General features: G+C 43.3%; 1 protein-coding gene across 2 annotated transcripts in view; it reads left to right on the top strand.

Annotated features, from left to right (window-relative positions):
• The first annotated feature begins 1,372 nt into the window (after nt 1–1,372).
• zfhx3b (zinc finger homeobox 3b) overlaps nt 1,373–20,371 on the top strand; it is a 148,970-nt gene continuing 129,971 nt past the window's right edge. For both annotated transcript variants that reach the window (XM_071545918.1, XM_071545920.1), the window contains exon 1: nt 1,373–1,611. The gene's annotated coding sequence lies outside the window, so the exon portion shown is untranslated. The remainder of the gene's footprint in view (nt 1,612–20,371) is intronic.

The following is a 20,371-nucleotide window of genomic DNA, read 5'->3' as shown; positions in this document are numbered from 1 at the left end:
TGTAAAAAACACCGGTCTCTCATCTCCTCTCCGTCACACTACTATCCTGAGACACCCCTATATTTTATAAAGCTGAATTTCACTATTTTTATTATGATTCTTCATTTTATGATTTTATACAAAATATCTTATTGGTCCATGCAACCTCACTACTGTGTGAGTTGAAGAACTTCGCCTTTGCTTTAGTGAGGTGTATGAAAGTATTGTCAGAAAGCCTGTCGCGGTTGAATTCATATTTTTTATGCAGCCTAAATGTAAAAATATGCAGTGTTTCCTCTAAATGCTGTGCAGGCTGAGCTACGTATGGTTTCTAAAAGTTAAAAATTGTGCGCAGTGGGAACATTTGATGCCAACTTCTAGCTCTGGACAAGTGGTATTTCGTCTCAATGTATGCCTAAAACGTAGATTTAGTGTTCAGTCGAGCTTTCAAAAATACCAATACATGGGTAGATCTGATAATATCCAGGTGCCTTTGCACTCACAGTAAACTATTTATTCCAGACTACGCTATTAAACCATAGTAGCCTATGGGCTCTTATACTGCCATAGTGCAGTTTTTGCATTCATATAGAAATCGCCCGAAACATGCTTTTTCCCCCCTGGCAAGTATTTGTTTTAGCTGTTTACAAGTGCGTTAGTTGTTTAGATATTTACAAGTAGACTGCGCAAAAGAATTGCATATTTCCATTTTACTCTCTGCCCGCCGTAACTCAGTTAATATGTGTTTCAATAAGTTGTAGACACATTTCAAAACGTAGCCCATCATAAACTCTAGCTTAGCGATACAGCTCAGCTCTGTCACGACTAGCCAAATGACAAACTTAGGCTGCAAGAGACAGAAAAAACAAATACAACATGGTCGCTTATGGACTTTTAATAGCCAAAGTATATGTATGTCCTTCTATACAAAAGCACAGACTGTGATAAAACGTTTAAAAAAGTAAAAAAAAAAAAAAAAAGAACGGAGAAAAAGAAACCCTGCCTATAATGTCGGGCATTGCCTGCTGCGGCTGCCTGCTCCAGTATTAACTTCCACTGTCTTCCGTCTAATCAAACTCTTACTTTCCGCTGTTCTTAATTCCATATTTTCAATTCCCGATCATTACTTTCCTCTTTTTTCTACTTGTATCTATCCATCCATCCCTCCCTCCCTCCTCTTTCTCCCTCCCTCCCTCCCTCTCTCTCCCGAGCTCTCTCCTTTGCTGAATCTTATTGATCCAGAAGGCGGCTAATTAGCCCTTCCCTTCGTGCCTGTGTAATGAAGCACATGCGCACTGAATTAATCACAGCCATTTTTTGCAGGAAACTAATTAGCAGGAATAAAGATCCAAAGAGTTTTTTTCTTTTCAATCATCAGATCTCACTTTCACCTCTTCCTCGCTCCCTCTAACACAAGACTCATCGCCTGCTTTGCATCCAAATTATTTTTATATTGCCTTTAACAACTAATAGTACCTACTTCGTTTTTTTACACTCCGCAACAACAATGATCTTTCTTTTGCCATCCTAAGCGCAAACTGACCAAAAGGGGACTGCCTTGATGGGATCTTTAGCTAAATCATCTCAATACTGGATTAAAAAGCGAGGATCACAAAGCGGCAGCGAGAAATTGTAAGTTTCAACTTTGCGTTTGTCTCTTTTCCTCTCTGTGTTTCCACGATCCTATTCTTTTCGCTATACACCTATCTGAATCTCTTTCCTATTTGCTCGTAGTTTACGTGTAGCGGAGCTGGCTATTCTCATATTGTGAGAAATGACAGGCGATCACAAGTTCATTTCATGCAAGTAGTTTTGTTTATTCTCGATTTTATTCGTATCGTTACCTGTGTTTACATCAGCGTTCGTCCTCCTCCTCATGAATGGAAGAAAAGAAAAGGGCAAGACAGCGATCCTCTCCAAGCAGTTGACCGTAAAAAAACATGGTTTTAAAACATATTTGTGCATTTCGGTTGGATCGGGAAAAGACATAGAGGGCTTATTGGTGTCGAGAAACGTGTTTTACGGCTCAAATGCAATAAGAAAGGGGGTATGTTCAGCAGACGAAGGGCAGCGGCAGCTCCACATGAGCGCAGCCCAGAAAAGGAGCTCCAAGTCCAGCCTGTGGGTCCGTGTGCGTCCGGCAAAAGGGAACACCACCCGCTTTCTAATTTTGACAGATATGACACTTGCCACATCCAGTGTTTTTCGGGATCGTCGTATGCTTTATAAAATCCTCTTCTGGATAAACACATATATTTTTTTCTTCTCCGACACGTTTCTGAAATGTGTAATCCCTCCGCCCTGCCTTAGTTCCTCTACTTTTTCCTCTTTCCCCCACTTTGTCCATCTTTTCTTTTTTATTTTTCATGGCTGTTTGCCTCTTTGAAGCGTTGTTTTAAGTCGATTCGCGTTCATTCCCTGACGGAGTCACATGCAAATCGATCGACATGTGTGTGTGTATGTGTGCGTGCGTGTGTGTGTTTGTGTGTTATGTGAATGTGGTGTGTTCAGAAAACGGAGCCCCGGGTCTCCTTCATGACAAGAGCGGATCAGCAGGACCTTGTATGCGGAGAGCCTGCGAGTCTGAGCTGTGTTTCAGAGAACAGACATGTGGTTTAGGGAAGACATAGGTAGGCTATATCTGTTGCCCCAAACAACTACAGCGTCTGACTTTCGAGACGACAATAATCTTGTTTTTTGTTTTTTCAAGAAATGCTGACCGGAATGAAAACAAATCTTACCCTATTACCCTGACCTAAAACAGACATAATCAATTGAAACTTGCTGCTCGAAAGTTAAAGTAGGACCAAGGCTAAACGTGTAGGTCACTGCATGCATTTAGTAGCTGCTTAGCCAATAAACATTTGTAGGATTTTGTTTTAGGTTAAACTGCACAGGATGTCCACCACATACTCCATATAGGATATGCTATAATAGCCCAAGCACTCTCGGAAAAAAACACAAACGAGGCACGGGAAGAGATATCTGGGCCGAATGGGCCTATCAAAAAATATAGTTTATTACCGCCTATAACTAGATTGTTACCGATCTCACCAAAAGAGGGGCTGATTGGAAAAATAAAGAAAACCGAAATGCAATTGGCATCTTTGCGTGTAGGTGCCACAAAACAACCCGAAAATCTCCAGAAATAGGACCAAAAAACTGACGACTTATCGGACGGGATGGAGCTATACAGTCAGAAATGGCTGCAAGAATTTTAAGTCAGTCTTGGATTTTTTTCGCGACACAGAGACGGGGAAAGAAGGAGAAAAAGAGAGGGTTTGCGAGCAGAGGCATGGATATGTGCAACGTTGGGGGAGAAAGAAGGGAGGGGGGGGTGAGAAGCTGTGTGTGTGTGTATGGGGGGGTGTTAGGTCAGATAGCAAGAAACAGGGGAACAGGGGTCACGGAGTGAGTGTAAGAGAGATAAAAAAAGAAAGAGTGGAACCCCCTCACTAGCAGTGGAGGGAAGATGGGGAGAGAGTGGGTCTGGCTGGGGGAAAGGGGCAATGGTAGCTGTTGGAGGAGTATGTTTGGGGGCCACACAAAGCACTTCTGAAATTGTACTTGTCAGCATCTGCGAGATAAAGACTGTGGCTTTAGTTTAGGATAGGAGAAACAAAAATAGCCCAACAGGCCTATTAAAATAAAATGGTACGACTGTCAGACAGTAAAGCAAAGGCAAAAAAAGAGAAAAGGGAAACGGGGTCTGAGGGTGGGAGTGTTGAGGGGGTTGGGTAGAGGGGTCAGATAGCCATGGGCCATAGAGGAGGAATCAGGGGAAGAGGTCAGATAAACAGATCCCTACCTCTCAGACTGGAGAGGAGCACTAGGAAAGAGAATAGCAATAGGAGGAAGAGGGGAAATTGGCATTCAGATTGACTAAATATTTTGTTTTTCACCAATGACCGTATTCTCTCTCCTCCTTTCACTCCATACTCTTTTGTATATTGCATTATATAGATTGAAATTTGTATTGTGCATGTCATTTTGTTTTGTATTTAGATGCCGGTGATTAGACAACACAAATTTGTTAGGCATATAGTCTATAGGACAGGTAGCCTGCTGTGCCAAAACTCAAGTGATCTCTCTCACTCTCCTCTCTCTCTCTCTCTCTCTCTCTCTCTCTCTCTCTCTCTCTCTCTCTCTCTCTCTCTCTCTCTCTCTCTCTCTCTCTCTCTAACACTCCTCTCCTCTTTCTCCTCCTCCCTCTCTCCGTCTTCTGTTACAAAACAAAGACGGCAGAAACGTTTACTGTCATCTCACCTGTGTGATTTTCCTATCTTGTCTCATTGTCATATTTATGTTTAATTATAACATTTACTGGCAAAGGTATGAGAATTCCATTGGCTTTATTCCTATGTATCCTATTTCACATATGTGTTTGTCAGACATTGTTTGGTGTAGCTAACTATAGCATGCTCATCTCTGACTGTGATATTGGAAGTCTTCCATTTAAGGGAACTATGGGCTTTTAAAGTGCCACCAGAGTGATGTTTTTACCACAGACATCGTTTCTGAAAAATCATTCAAAATGTGCCATTTTCATTTTAAACTCATTAGTTGTGGTCAGAGTTGTGTTTTTCTGAAGTGTTAACATATGTTCATCCAGGCTTGATTTGCAAATTGTAAGTGTTTGATACATTTTGTAAATAAATTGTATTGTTTAGATTAATCATAACACATATTTTTATAACGTATATATGGCTAAAAAATGCCTAAATTGTGTATTATTAAATTCATAATATATGAATAATACACTCATGCAAATCTTTTGCTTAGATGTTTTTATTTTATTTCATTTATTTATTTATGTATTTAGAAATTGTTTTCTTCTCTTAGGCTACTCTTAGTATCGGTTCATAAATCTCTGTGATATCAGGTAATTCCTTTAAACCATTGGTTGGTGGTTATGAAAAATTCAGAATGAATTATAAGCATGTTGTTATATGGATGTGTTAGACATGCCATAATAGACTGCTATGTTGTCTGTTAAGATCAAAATTAATGAAATCTGCAGTTTTGTTTATTTGTGACGGCAGTACTATGTACTTGGTGATTAAAGGTGATTCTGGTTATATTATTAATCAAGGAAGTGAATATGGTTGAATCACTGTCCTTGTGTTGTTGTTATGATCATTATTCATAACATGAACAGAGAATATTCGGTGTTGTAGTGCTGTGATGTGATGGCAATCTCCTTTTTACTGTGGTAATCTGCAGTAGCCACTCAGCCTGTGTTGTCACACACCGGTCCTCTGTCTACTTTTTGCACTTGGTGCTCCTTCATAACCATATTTGATGACAGGTATTTTAGAGTTTTCAGATCTCATTTGACTGTGATGTTGGAAAATGTGAATAGGAAGTCCAGTTGAGGAGATGAGATAAAGAGAATAGCGGTTGCTGCGGATGGGCTTGTTTCATGGTTAAGGGGTAACGCAGAGAAGGGGGAGACAGCGCCTCTGGCTGTCTACCCCCTTCTTCTCCTCTCGGAGTGCCTCTCTCTCTCTCTCTCTCTCTCTCTCTCTCTCTCTCTCTCTCCCTCTCTCCCTCTCATTCTCTATGTGTCTCTCCATATCTACCTCCTTAACTCCCACCTTTCCACTCTCGGGGACTGGCACTGTAGGGAGGCTCACTGCCATGTCCTCAGTCGGAGAGAGCCCTCTTTGGGTGAACAGCATGCTACTAAGGCCACGCATGGGAGAGTTCCTTTTATTCAAGGAAGTCTATGTACACGTAATACAAATATCCACTCAACTAGACTCTCATCAGCAATTTAAGTACAGAATGTTTTTTTTTTTGTTTTTTTTTTATTGAATGGGAATTTATGAAGAATTTATTATCATTAGTACTAGTAGTTGTAGTAGTAGTGGTATTTACATTATTTGTTATTTTAATAATTATCATCTGAATAGTCAAAAATAAATAAATGAAATTGATTGTTTCGTAGTGTGTAGCATTGCTCTAAGGGAGGCAAAGCGAGTATAAATATGAACAGGTCTACCTTTGTGTGGATGAGTCCACACTGAAATCAGAGAGGAGAGAGTGTAAAGTGTCTCCCTCCTCCATTAGCTGTAAGGTTGTGTGTAAATGAGGCTAGCAGGCGCTGGTGATGGTTGTGAATCTGATGTATGGTTTTGAATATGCAAGCTTGTGCAGCCAAGACCAGTTCTTCCAGTTGTCCTGCAGCCGAGGCCAGTGGTGTACGTGTCATGCTGTCATGAAGGAGCGGGCGGGGGGCGGGATCTCGGCTCGGCACCGGGGCGAGGGAGAAAGTGGGAAGGGAGGGTGGAAGAAATGACTGTCATACTCAGGTGTGTGTGTGTGTGTGTGTGTGTGTGTGTGTGTGTACGTGCATGCTGTACCTGATCCCTAATCCCAGCAGCCCCCAATCATCACAAGGACTCCTCTCTACCCACAGCAAGCACCTCTTTTCTCTAAATTTCCCCTCCCTGTCCTCTTTTGAGCTCTTGTTCTCAATGTCATTCTTTTATCTTTTTGAAGTGAAGTTGGCAGGAATTTCTGTGGTTTGCTGTTTCACAATATGTTATCGTGTTAACAATCTCGGCTAAATCATTGTGGTAGGCTAGATTTATGACTGAGAAGATGCTCAAGTGTCTGCTTGTGTGTATGCACAGCCGCATATGCATTTGTGTGCATATTCGCATTATGAAAATCAGATTTCTTAAGAATATGCCACGTCAAATTCTTGTCATCATACCCTTTTGTTTTTTATGATCATCATTATTTTTTATTAATTTTGAAATATAAAAAAAAAAAAAATCTAAACCAGAGTATACTTGTTTACACATATCACAGCAAATCTGTGTCATGGAAAATAAATATTGCTATTATAATCTTGAAGTTGAGTCAAAATTTGAGAATGGAGAGAAGAGGAGAAGGGAAAAACCTTTCTCTGTTGAGTAGTATGTGTAAAGGTAAGCTGTAAATACTATTTTGACCTCTCAGTCCCCTTTATTGAAGAAAATACATGAGCTGACATTGAATAGAGCAAATAATGTGTAATACATATTTATACACATTTTCATTCCAGAACATATTAAATAAATGTTTTTAGTCATGGAAATTGAGTTATAATGTGGGTGTGGATGTAAGTCCTTGACTGGAATCTCAATATTGCTACTGTAATAAATGCAAGACATAAGCTTTTTAGCAAAGAAGACTGTATTTGTAAGGTATCAGTGTTGTCGCAGTGACGAAGCCTGTTCTGTTTCTGGGTTGCTGTATCGGCTGTGGCTAGGAGACCTGTGTGATGCCTGTCTGTCCAGGACTAGCAGTATCGCAAAAGCTGGAGCGTGTGTATAGCATAGCGACTACGACTGCGTGTGTGTCTTATTTGGGGCAGCAGCAGCTAGCTGTAGTGTTCAGAGATGGGGTGAGCAGTGGTGTATGTATATAGGCTACGTATGCGCGCACGCGGGCGAGGCAGGGACGGCAGGGACCACTCCGGGGGCTGCAAAATTGGACTGAGCTGCACCCCAGCCCCCCATAAGCCCACCCCTCTCCTGGACCCTGGAGGCCAGCATTCCACCCTCCGCACTGGCGCTTATCATCACAAAGGACAGAATGCATAAAACATGGAGGACGCTTAGACAGAGGCGGCCCAGGTCGCCTTTCTCTCCCCACACTGAGCCCTGGAACAATACATGGGCCCCTCTGGCCTGTGACTCTGACGACACACACGCCGTCTTTTTATCCTCCCCTATTTCTTTGTCATCCTCTTCCTCTTCCTCTATGTTACTGTGCTCCATGGAGTGATCACTGCCCTCGCATTGTTTATCTGTGTCGGTGAAATCTGCATTGTGTAACTCTGTGTGTGTGTGTGTGTGTGTGTGTTAGTGAGTGACAGGTTTAAAATATTGACGATGCATCTACTGCGTAGCTGCTGCCTTGATATTTGTTACTTATTGAATTAATTTTTTTTTTTCATTCAAAAAACATTATGCATGCTCACACATTTATGTTAAATTTTGAATTATTTTATGCATGTGAAAAAAATTACATTTTGTAATGTATTATAGCCCGCAGTATTTAAGGCATGTGACCTACTCTTTCTACTAAATATGTTCCAATACTGTTACCAGTCAGGTGATCCTGTGCGTCAGGCCGTCTTCAGTCATTTTTCCCTGTCACTAATTTACTGCTAGGTCGCCAGATGATGCAACATCATGGCTTGCATTAGCAGCATGTGTGTTTATGTAGCGTGTGTGTGTGTGTGTGTGTGTGTGTGTGTGTTAGCAAGCTACCAGCCTCTCTCAGCTGTTCTGTTTGTCGGTCAGTGTGCCGGGGCTGGTTTGAAAGGCCAGATAAAGAGCCATGTGTAAGTGTTATGAGCACTATGTAGCTACAGACTCCTTAACTCCTTTTCTCCATCCCTTTCATTCATATTTTCAATGGACATTTGGAATTTTAGATGCTAACAGATAGATAGATATTAATGTTTGTCAAAGTAAGTTATTATTTTGCTTATACAGGTGCATCTAATTTAGCTCAAATATCAGAACCTCAAAGAAGAATCTTTCTCAGTTTTCATTTTTATTTAAATGTATATTATCAGATATGATTATTTTCTATTTTATTTTCTTAGTTTTAAGCTTAGTTTTGGTTGCAGATTTAGGTAATGCTGATTTTAATTCCCGTGCTGTGTGTGCACTTCATCCACTCTGTGGCTGTGACATAGTTGTCTGTGGCTGAGAAGGTTTTGTCTGTCTGTCTATGTGTGTGTCTGTTAGCTAGGCTGTAGGAATGTACTGCTAGGATGTGCTGGACCCCAGCAGGTCTATGGCACTTCCTCTCTGTGTACCTCACAGCTTATCCTCCTCAGGATTAGAGCGAGAAGAAAAGAAAAGAGCGATTGCAGGAGCACCCGTTCCCTCTCACACTCTCTTTCCCATTTTTACAATTCAAGAAAAAAAAAAATCTCAACAAAAAGTGTGATTCACTTGCAAATGTGTGGCAGCCTGTCCATGTTCCCAATGGAGGAGAGGGAGAGAGAAGGAGAGGGAGGGGGGCGGGGATGGAAAGACATAGAGAGCAGGCTGCAGCGTATTTCAGTGTGAGAGACTCACCGCAGCAAGGCTGAGGTGAAGCTAGTGGCTGCTTCTTCCTGGTCAGGAAAAGCAGCCGACTCCAGCAAAATTCATTGATAGATTCTTCTGGGGTTTGTGTGCATGTAGCCTTTTACTATGTAAGTCACTTAATGCGTGTGTGTTTGTGTGTGTGTGTGCGCGAGCTGTTGTCATGAGTATATAACTTGCGATGTGCTATTTGTCATTCCCCTAGCTTCTTCTGAGGTGGCCTGGTGTTGTTCTCCTAGTGCCCTAGGCGACTGGTCTGCCAGTAGTGAAGGGGTTAAGAAGCAGGGATAGCCCTCTTTTGTCTCTGCGGCCCTCTTTGCCATTGTTGTGGTGGAATTGAGCTCGGTGCACCTCACTTGACCACAGCAAAGCAATAAAATGGCCTCTAAGTGCTGTAGCCTCCCTAGCCCTCTGATGGCAGCTCTCTACCGGGCTTCTGCCGCTATCTTTCCCTTTTTTTCCACTAACACATGCATGTGTACACACACACGCTCGCACTCACACACACACACAGACACACACACACACGTACGTATGTACATTGACATTCATTTTCAAATGGTAACCCACTTCTATTACTCATGCAGCTTAGGCCATTTTTGGTTTTCTACTGCTGTGAGATTAAGCCAACAAGTGAAATGTATTTATTTATTTTTTTGTCAGCCAGTGCATGCAAATCACATACTAAATACTTATGGTTATTTTAGTTTATTTATTTTCCCTTTAGCCTAATTTTTGTGATTTGCATACAAACATACAAAATACAAATTATCAGAATTTGAATGCATTGAAGTAGCTAAATGCATCTACTAGATGTGAATAAGAAAGTGCCAGCAGTCCTCAAAAATCATGTTCAAAGATGCTTATACATTTAATTATTTACAGTGATGGTTGAAAAAAAAATTCTTATAGCTACACATAGCTTTCCATACAATAGAAAGGTATTGCGTATTGTGGTGGTGTGTGTGTGTCTGTCTGTCTGTCTGTCTCTGTGTGTATGCTAGTAAATGTCAAGGCCGATCCCCACCACCTCCATCACCTGACTGTGTCGTTATCAAATCTGAGCGCAGTAGTACCACAGTTATAACTGCTGAATGAATGATACAGCATTGGTTACTGCAATACTGTATCTATGCACTGCTATATTCCTTTGCATTTTTTTCGCAGTTGTATTAGTAGCAATGATAATAAAAAATATTGTACATTTTAACATTATTTTCCAGTTTTGGAATGCATTATTATAACGCATAGTGTTGGTGGTATTCTGTTTGATTGCACAGATGATTGTTTATGCCTGAGTCCCACCTTTGCAGACATTGTAATTAAAAAGAAGATATACTGCATGTGTGTCTGTCGCCATCCTATCTCATCTCGTCAAATAAGCATCTAGTTGTTAGAGTGGGCATGTCAAAGGATTTATGAAAGATTTCTGATTGGCTGAATTATAATTGGCACTGTCCCGAGTGTAAACTATTTATGCCAGGTGTCATACAGACTGCATTAAATGTTACACCACACTGCAATTAAATCAACACTTCCTCAAAGCCACAATATTACACCTCTACATTAATCTGAACGGTGTCTCTCTGTCTTGTGTGCCTCTGTCCCCCCCCCCTTCCTCTCCTACTCCGCTCTCGCTCCTCCCAAAACATGCTTGGTTTTCTCTTTCGGTCTCACTGTACCTAAAACAAACGCTCTTTCTCATTTTCCCTGTGTTAAATGAACAAACATGAGGACCTCAGTGCCTCATAATAAATTGATTAGAGAGAAGCACTCCCACACAGCAACACCGAAAACTGAAGATGTACAATGTGTGTGTGTGTGTTTGTGTTTGGCCTGAGGAGGAGGAGACTCTCTCTCTCTCGCACACACACACACACATCAACACACGTACTAAAAATGTATATTTATCCAGTTTAATGGCAGCCTTACTGCCTGTCTGCTTGTCTCCACACTCCCACCTCTCTGGAAAGCTATGTTCTAACCGCTGTATTGTGACTGGTAGCTGATGTCTCATGACAGCGGCAGAGCCGTGGCCTTTACATATTCGACACAGAGCCCTCTGTGACCGTTTGGTTTTCATTCGGACGTTCAGTGGCCCCGGCACAGAGATTTGGACTGGGCTGCAGGGGGTGGGGCGGGTCCCGTGGGACTGACACAGGGCTAGACGGCCGTGACAGGCTGGTGACCTCGGCTTTGTGACGTCATTTGCCTCGTCTGGTCGCCATGGCATTCATTTTCCCTTCTGTTTAATGAATGAAGGGGGCCCAGGCTAGTTTATGCGGCTATTGGCAATGTTCTGTTGAATACTGAGGCCCCCAGTTGAAACAAAAGAAAGCACCATTTATAGGGATTATTTGCGTTTCAAACATCCCTTCTATCACCTTGCAGCATCTTGTCATGTTGTAATCATCCTGTGGTATGACTGCGAGTCTGTCACACTTATACAGTACATAGGTTAAGAAAATGTGCCATTTTCCCCTCTTTTTCCAGCAGACCTGGCAAATTGACTTTTCTGTGTAAGTCAGGTATTAACAAATAGCAAGCGAACATTACTGTGTGAAGCAGGAAAACAAAACACGGCCTGACCTCACGTATGAAGTCAGCCTAAGAGCAGGGCTTGACACTCACGCTGACTTTTTCCCCACTCCTTACATGCCAAGTGTCAATTCTTTGACTGGAAATGCTCTATTCTTACTCTCTTTTTACGCCACTTTTACTCTCCCTAGCGGCAGTGTTTAAGCAACCTTTCCTTCAGAGCGGTTCCAAATCACCTGCGGTTGATCGCAATGTACGAAATTGCCACATAGATTACGTTTACTAATTTGTGCCGCATCTCCTCTGAAGCTCCAGTGTTGTCCCGTCAACTCAGGCAAGGTGTGTATCTGTATTAGTGGGAGGATGGTGGTAAAATTGGCTGCTCTTATTGCCTGCTTTTCGTTGGAGCCAGGTGTTTCCTCATGTTGGGTCATGCCCTGGTGGGGAACAACAGGCCACATGGCAGGTGAGAACGAAGCTTTCAGTGCTAGCGGATAGCTTGCTGTGCTGCGGTCTTCCTGTGCCATAAGCAAGGCTCAGAGGGCTCTTGCAAGCGGAGTAGACTGGTACAGTTGCACTCTAGGCTGCGGATTAACACAGGAAGTGGCCCTTGTATGGTGCTGGAGCTCTGTGGATCTTCTCTTGTCCTCCTAGCAGCACCAGGAGCAGAGCAAGTGTGTAGATGACACAGCCTTTGTTTACACTGGAGAGAATATGGGTGGGAGGAGGGGGAGAAAGGGGGAGGTGGTGGTCAGGGTTGGGGGAGGGAAGGGGATGGGGGTGCACAGACACCAGTCTTATCACTTCCTTCCGTTCTATAGTTGTTTTTTTTCTTTTTTCATGAATCACCATTGTCATAACAACAGTGCAGACAGAAAAGGAAGTGTAGAAAGGGAAAAAAGGCCCCATACAAAAGCATTGTTCCAACAGTATGCATGGAAATAACTAGAACTGTTGAAAGTGTTAAAGGAGTAGTGTATTTTCTGTTGAATGTAAAGCCTTGTTTAAATGTGCGCTTTCTGTCTCTATAATCTATGCCACAACCACAACTCTCCCCTCTCCTATTCCTCTCAGTCAGGGTGTATTAAAACGCTGTTTTAACCCTGTTTGTTTTGACCCTGATCAAGACAGAACACACATTTCTCACACTCTGCAGACCTCTGGCTTCCTCAGGACAATTCTGTGTGTATGCGCATGTGAACATATCTATGTGAGCTCTTTCCTCTCTTCCACACAGAATTGCTATGTAAAAAAACAGTCTGACACCTGCACCCCCTTTCTTGTTAAGCCTCAGTCCTGTGGTCAGGGTAAAATGTACTTTTTCATGACAGATGCCTCTGTGGGCCTTCAACAGGAAGCCTGGCTACACTGTTTCACAATCCATCTAGAAACAAGAACTGAGTACCCACACTATGGTGTGCTGCTGTCCACATTTTCTGTTATGGGTGCCAGCTTGCCTGTAGTGGGTACAAGCACAAGGCAGAGGGAGGGAGGGGGGGGGGGGGGGGTACCCCAGCATAAGTGGACCCCTGAGACCCCCTGGAGGGGTAGAGGTGTGGCGAACGTCTGTTTTGGGCATGGCTTGTGTCAGCGTGTTTAGCGCTTGCCTGTGAGGGCATTTATATGCAAATGCTAAACAACCTATTGGGGTGGCTAATTACAGTGGGGCCTTTGTGTGTGCCAGGCAGTGAGAAGCAGGGAGTTTCTAACACGCTAGGCCTGGACTTCCCCTGCTTGTTTACTCATTGTCTTTCCTTATTACCCCCTCATTGACACTCCCCTTTTGTGTGGCTGTGCCGTTTGCCTGCATGCTGGCTCCTCCCCGTGTGGTGCTGGAGTTAATGTAGTAGATTAAAGAGGCAGCACTCTGGCCCTGTTTACTTCCTCTTTCATCTGGTGGCCCAGCTCTGCTCTACTCTGCACCCATCCCTCATGGAGCTCTCTCTCTCTCTCTTAGCCACCGCCCATTCAGGAAGGATTCAGCCTCATAGTACTCTCTCCTACAACTAATGCTCAGCTAATTACTTTGGGTGATAAAAATGCATTTAGGTCAGGTTCTAATGCAATGCAAATTTATGAGCAGGCAGAAGCAAATATTAACTTGTGGAGTCACTGATAGACACTGGCTGGGGACAAAGGTACACCTCTCTTAACTGACAGATGTGATGGTTTCTCTCTGTGCTTTGGTGTCGCTTGTGTGTTCCCTCCGTTGTCAGGGGTCAGAGGACGGTGACAGCAGCATACAGTGAGATTTCTCAGACAGTAGAGGCTCCTACTAGAGGGCTGTAAAGAGATGGGCCTGCTTGTGAGATACAGTCAAAGTGAAACCCCTACACTAAGATTGTTGTTTTTATCTCATATTCTATAGCACTGTATAATCAGAAATATGAATGGAACTGTTCCTTTTCCAAGACTTGTTATTGTCAAAATGTATATATATTTGTAGTAATGAAACGATAACTTAACTTATCATTTGACTTATTTATGAGAGCTTTCTCACTTTATTACATTAAGAAATTAAAAACAAAAAATTGGAATTGCTTTGTTGTCCTAACCTCATGGCATCAGCTGTTTGTTCAGATTTTTATGTTACAGAGTAGAGGTGAAAAGTTGGTATTTTACAGACCCGGAAAATTTCACAAAGTTGTTCCTTTGATGTTGTCTGTCATGCTTTAGTAGAGGCAGCACTGGAAGCTGTCAAATCTTTGTGACCTCCTTAACTCCTTAATAAAAAGGATGGATGGCTGATAGGCAGTCATGGCCAGACCAGTGAGGGTAGCAGTGGTGATGGTCGCTCACCTAGTCAAACTCACACCTATAGTCTATTCTCTATGCCCGATGCCCAGGTCTGGCTGGTCAATGGTGTGACTGCTTTATGACAGGCCACAGAAGTGTCTCTCACTCACTTTCCCTCTCTCTCTCTCTCTGAAATGACAGTGGTGCTGCAAGTAATTAGGATTGATAGAATTATGAAAGGAGCTAGAGATGTAAACAACACGTACAAGCTGTAGGAGGGACAGATAGGGGAATGTACCATTTTATGTAGGGAGGTATTCCTAGTCTTATGATGAAGTGGCAGTGGGCTTGGACAGAGTTTGAGGCTGGCCAGATCCCTCCTGTTTTGAAGACAAAGATTGACCTCTCCAAAGTTGGGGCAGCTGGATTAGCTGCAGTTCTCATACTGTTGTTTTTGTCTCTGCAGATGATTGGGTCTTTCCTCTGCTGTTGTTTCATCCGCATTAACAACCAACTTGCGGCGTGTTGGGTGTTTGCGAGCATGTGTGTTTGTGTGTGTATGTCTTACTGTCCATCTGCCACCCTCTATATTTTGAAATCTCTACTGAATAAACAGCCATATCAGACTGGCCCTGCTGCATTCCTGAAATGATTTGTCTTTTGCTAAGACAAAGAGAGAGGAAGAGAGATCTGGTTTGGTGTTGCGTCTCTCTCTCCATTTTACCACTTGAGTTTCACTGCCATGTTCCATGGGTTGCCACCACCTGTGCCCCTTACTACGCCAATTACACCCCCACCTCTCTCTCTGACACACATACTGACACACATACATAGTTGGCTGGCCGAGGAAGCCAGGCTGGATCAAAGGCCGTGTGTGAGGGAGCCAGGGCACCTCGTAGAAAACAGCTGCTCCTTGCTGTCTCTGCCTCTCACCCCGGCCTGACAGCAGCCAGAAATATGAGGCCTCTCCGGACCTCTGTCCTGGGAAAAAAGGACAGGCCAACACACATACAATCAGAAAAGCTTTTGTCTCTGCTCTCTCTCTCTCTCTCGCTCTCTCTCTCACTCACTCTCTCACTCAGACACAAAGAAGAAAGAAAGCCGTTTGTCTATGCTCATTCACTTGCTCAGCCACAAATACAAATAGAAATCTTCGTTTCACATATACACTCTCTCTTCCACTCTCACAAAACCATTAAATTATCACATTCTTGATTTCTCTTTATTGTCTGTTTTGTAAAACTCTTTCATTAGCTGTTTTAGTCAATTTGGTGCGATTTCCCTGTCAATCTTACTCTGCGTTTGCCTTTCTCTCCTCTTCTCCCCGGCCCTCGACTATTCTGCCTGGCTCTTTCTCTGAGCCGGTCTGTCCTCAACACTGTCTGTGGGTGCTTTTCTTCTCCTTTACTCTTGTCTCCCCCTTTTCTCGCCACATGTCTGGGATTTCTCTCCCTCTGCTCTGCTTCTCCGGTGTGTTCAGACTCTGACAGAGTTGAGAAAGGCATTCAGCTCCCTAATCCGGGCTCCCTCCATCAGGAATGCTAATGCGTGTGATTGTGTGACCCGCCGAAGCCCGGCAACATCTGCAGGAGCCTATGGCGAGGGCCCCCCCCTCCACCCCTGCCTTTGAGCGCTCACTCGCTGCCATTATTTCATTTTTTCTCTTCACGCCTGTGACTGGGCGGTGCAGTTAACCCTCTGCTGCTCAGGCCAGGCTAGCTCCAGTCCTGCACACAGGGCCGGAGGGGTACTGAGGAGGGGTGTAGGGGTTTGGGACAGCCCTTTCCCAGGACAGGCCTCCCTGCCTGCCCATCTGGACCCCTACACACAGCTCTACCCCACACACTGTTTACTCATGCATTCCACTACTTAGTCAATGTGTCTGTGTGTGTGTGTGTGTGTCTGTGTGTATGTGTATGCACGTGTGTGTCCATGCGGTCTAAATTTGGTCACTTGTGTGTTAAGGCATAATTGTAGGAATTATCCTCTGTATGCCACTGTTGGACATTTCTAAATGAGCAGCTTTTTTTTCTGGGACATCAGGAAAGGGAAACTTGCCTTTGATAGGATGAGATCTGAAGGGATGGTGGTGTTAGCCAATAAAAACCCGTTATTAGATTTTCACCCGCCCCCTTGCCAGGTATTTGAGTTGAAAGAAATTATTGTTTGGATTGTGTCCGTTTTCAAAAAGATGAATTACTGGTAAAGCGCAACTGACAAAGTGAATCTGTGTCAAGCTGGAGCGGTGCTGATTGAATTACCCTTCTCCCCAGTCCTGGCTACATTCCTGCATATGTACTCGAGCTACACCGTGCTATAGACAAGCATAGGAATAGATTGGATTTCTGTGTCTTTCTTCATTCACGTCCTCGCAATAAGCTATTAAAGCTTTGTGATGTTAGACCTGTCAGACCTCGTGCCCTGCCCTCTTTCTCTATGCAGGGTCCCAACGGTCTAGAAGCAGGTATATATCCTCCACCCATTACTGTAATGGTTGTAGTTTCAGGCTCTCATAAGGAGGTTTTAGATCAGAAGGAATTCCAGGCAAAAAATAACAATTTATTTTCTGTGTGCAGTTATACTTGTGCAGGATTATACATCAAATCTGTCTTTCCCACAGTGTCCCGTTTCCCCCAGACTGATATAATTATACATAAGGATGTGTATGGTTATAGTTTTATACCACCACAAATTATATTGTATTATAGAATTAAGCTCATATTAGCTAGTGTTCATTACCTGTCTTTGGAGAAGGTTGGCACACATACAAGGAGGTTAGGTGTCCCTACTCATGGGTGCTTCAGTGGTAATGTGTCGGTGACAGGGATAAAAGAAGCAATTAAACCAGCAACCTTTGCCTACTAAGCAGCCTGAAAGCCCAGACTGTAAAAAACTGAACCTAGTGAACCACCTTCGATGGTGGCAAGGTTGCAGTACACCTGAAAAAAGCCCACAGCCACAGTAACGGTTAATGAATTTCAGCATGTGCAGTAGCCCACACAAAACAAGAGAGAGAATCTAGTATACCTGATGTAAGTACAATAGAAGAAGTTTCACCTGATCTAATTTGTGGTGATATAATTTGCTAGTTCAAAAGTAGATATGTAACTACAAACTGTTTGATTGTCAATATGTTACAGGATTTCAACGCAGCTCGTAAGAGAAGTCAACTGCTATCGCACATTGGGAGTCATCTTTTTGTAGAGAGCTGTAATATCTGTGGTAACCACCAGGGTTCCACATTCAGAGACCAGTCCCTGATCCTGGAACAAATACACAGACACCCACGAGCACACATACACCATTAATGTTGGAACAATGATTTTGGCCATTGTTATCAAAGCCATGATTAATCATTACATTTGTGCAAAGCAGGGGCGCCGTTACCATGGGGACACCAAATGATCCACACTGCTTTGCATATCAACAGAAAAGTTTACAATCGCTGTACAACACTGGGTGGTGGCTTGAAGTGCTGCAGGCACTCCACCGAGCCGACCCTCTGGCTCTTCCCCTGACCTCTCTCGTCCGACTCTCAACGGGCTGTTTTTAGTGAGCTGAAACGGATTAACAGCCTTCAAACAAAGTTCTCCACCACTAATCAAAATGAGTTTTAACAGCTAGTTTTAATTCAGACAAGATAAAAAAGTGATGAATATATTGGAGTACTTGCAGTACTTAAGATAGCCCATTTACATTTATTTCCTTTGGTATCAGATACGCCTTGATCATGTTGTTCTGATCTGACTTACAAAACATTCAATTTATATCCCTCATTTCTCAAATGAGACATTCTCCCAGACCTGTCCATGTGCTTTTTAATGTCCTCATAAGTCAGTCTTATGCTGTTCTCCACTGTTCTGTGTGATTTTGCTTGTTCCCTGCTAAAACGATTTAAAGTGAATATGAGCCATAAGGGAATATAAGTGGTCCTGCCATACCAGTTCCCGTGACAGCTCATTGAAACCAGGGATGGGAGGATGTCCTCCATTTTTAAGATCAGACCTCATGCCTCAACAGGCCTGCCGCGGCCTCATTGACATCTACAACAACACGCTGCTCTGGCATTATCATCTACTGTATTATGTACACATACTCACCACTGACATTGTTTCGTCTATACATTCCATCTACATTATGTGTCTCGTCAATACAGTAGATCGATGTTTGATTTAAATAACTGCAGATTATAGCTCCCCCATTCCTTTGTTTACAGACATGTTTCAGGGTTTTCTAGACTGTTTAAAAGGAATGGGCTGTACAGAGCCAAATTGGATCTGGGTATGTAAATACTGCTCTGATGTTTAATGAGAAACAAAGTTAGCTAATTATAGCAGCTCTGAGAAACATGAGGAGGACAGTGGGAAATGTTTCCATCACTCCCTAGCTCTATAGATTACTGCCTAATTGCCTCAATCGAATCAGGCGGAGACATTAGCCAGCGAGGCAGGGAGTGAGAGAGAGAAACATAAGGATGGGGCTGATTACACATATCCGTCGGTGGCTCTTTAGATAATCCAGCAGGGCCGGTGACTCTGGTCCTCTGACATAGCATGAGCCTGTCTGTCTTCCTTAGTTTGTGCATCTCCCATATTCCGCTCCCCTCCCCCCGCACAGTTATGAAGGTGAGGATAGCAGGGCACTGTATTCTCTCTTGCCACGCCAACCAGCTGCAGAGGTGATTCATACTCCCATGCGGAAGTTTTTCAGCTATAATTACATGTAATTCCAACACATGTTTATGCCTGATTTTACCAGATAGCTACTCTGCTAATGACAAAGTAGCACATAACATCCTCCCAAACATTTGTTACAACAATATTTTTCTACCTTATTATTGTATGTTAGTATTTTAAACACTAGGTGGGAAACATACAGTGCTATTTAGGCTGACCTATTCAGTAGCTGCGAGAATAGTTTCTCTCTTTTTACAATATACTGTGTGTTATCTACTCTATCTGATATCAGGAGTGAAAGAGAAGGAATGAAACTGAAGACAAATGGCACAATGAAATGTGAGTGTTTTTGAGAATGTCCTGAACAGACAGTGGCTGTGAAGCCCAGCTTGTCTTTCCTCTCATTTATTTCTGTCTCAGTGGAAATGGGTGAAGGGGGGAGGAAAAGGACTTGTTTACTTTGCTTCTGTTAATTCCTCTAATTCCTCTAAATGGTGGTGTAGGAATAAAAATGAGTCTTTAGAGCATTACTTTTAAATGTCTGCCCTGCTTATGTTTTGTAGGCAGAGTGGGGGGAATAAGAAGCCCCATTGGATCCGTTTCGTCCTCGGAGCACAGTGATATTGAGGTCAGCTGTCCAAAATGATCTCATGTTAAGGAATCGGCGAGTCAGCAGGGTCAGAGCAGAACCGCCATGACGACACTTTCTCCACGGTGATAACACTGCCCTCCTTCCTCCCCCCTTCACTTCCTCTGCATGGGAACAGACGAGAAGAGAGGGAGTCTGAACTGTGTCTGTGCCCTTTTACACTGAAGGGGAATGCTACTGCCTCTGTCTTCTCACAGAGCCAGCCTCTGAAATCAGGTGAAGATGGTACCGGTTAAGATTAATTGGATCTTTACAGTTCTGATGATCCAGAGCTGCATGGCTAATCCTTCCCTCTTCTTTAATCCTAAACAAACATCTGAACTGCCGAAAATAGCCAATTGAAAATAGCCGTTTCCTGGATGTCATGGTGGTGCAAACTGGTGCCTGAACAATCCTTCCCTCTGTTTCCCAGGCAGAATGCCATGGAGCATGGCGTAGGAACTGCGTTTAGGAATTTGCAGTGTGGGGAACCCAGAGCCCAGCAGATTCCTCTTCAACAGTTCCGTTGGGAAAGCAGGCACTGTAAACAGATAATGGCGCTCATGCAGAAAGGACCGGAAGTGGGAGGTCTCATTTGTCCAGACATTTAGCAGGGGTACTCTGGGTGTGAATCTTTGGAAAGTCATGTGGGAGTGAGTGGGTGGGCATTTTGCTTTAATGTTGCTGTTCAATAACATTCCAACCTCTCCCTGCCA

This window comes from Centroberyx affinis, unplaced genomic scaffold (assembly GCF_046629955.1).
Source record: "Centroberyx affinis isolate AG114_WGS23_722 - 3 ecotype Tasmania unplaced genomic scaffold, CSIRO-AGI_Caff_v1 ptg005074l_1, whole genome shotgun sequence".
NCBI classification, from domain to species: Eukaryota; Metazoa; Chordata; class Actinopteri; order Beryciformes; family Berycidae; genus Centroberyx; species Centroberyx affinis.
This window is presented reverse-complemented; position numbering and strand designations above follow the sequence as displayed.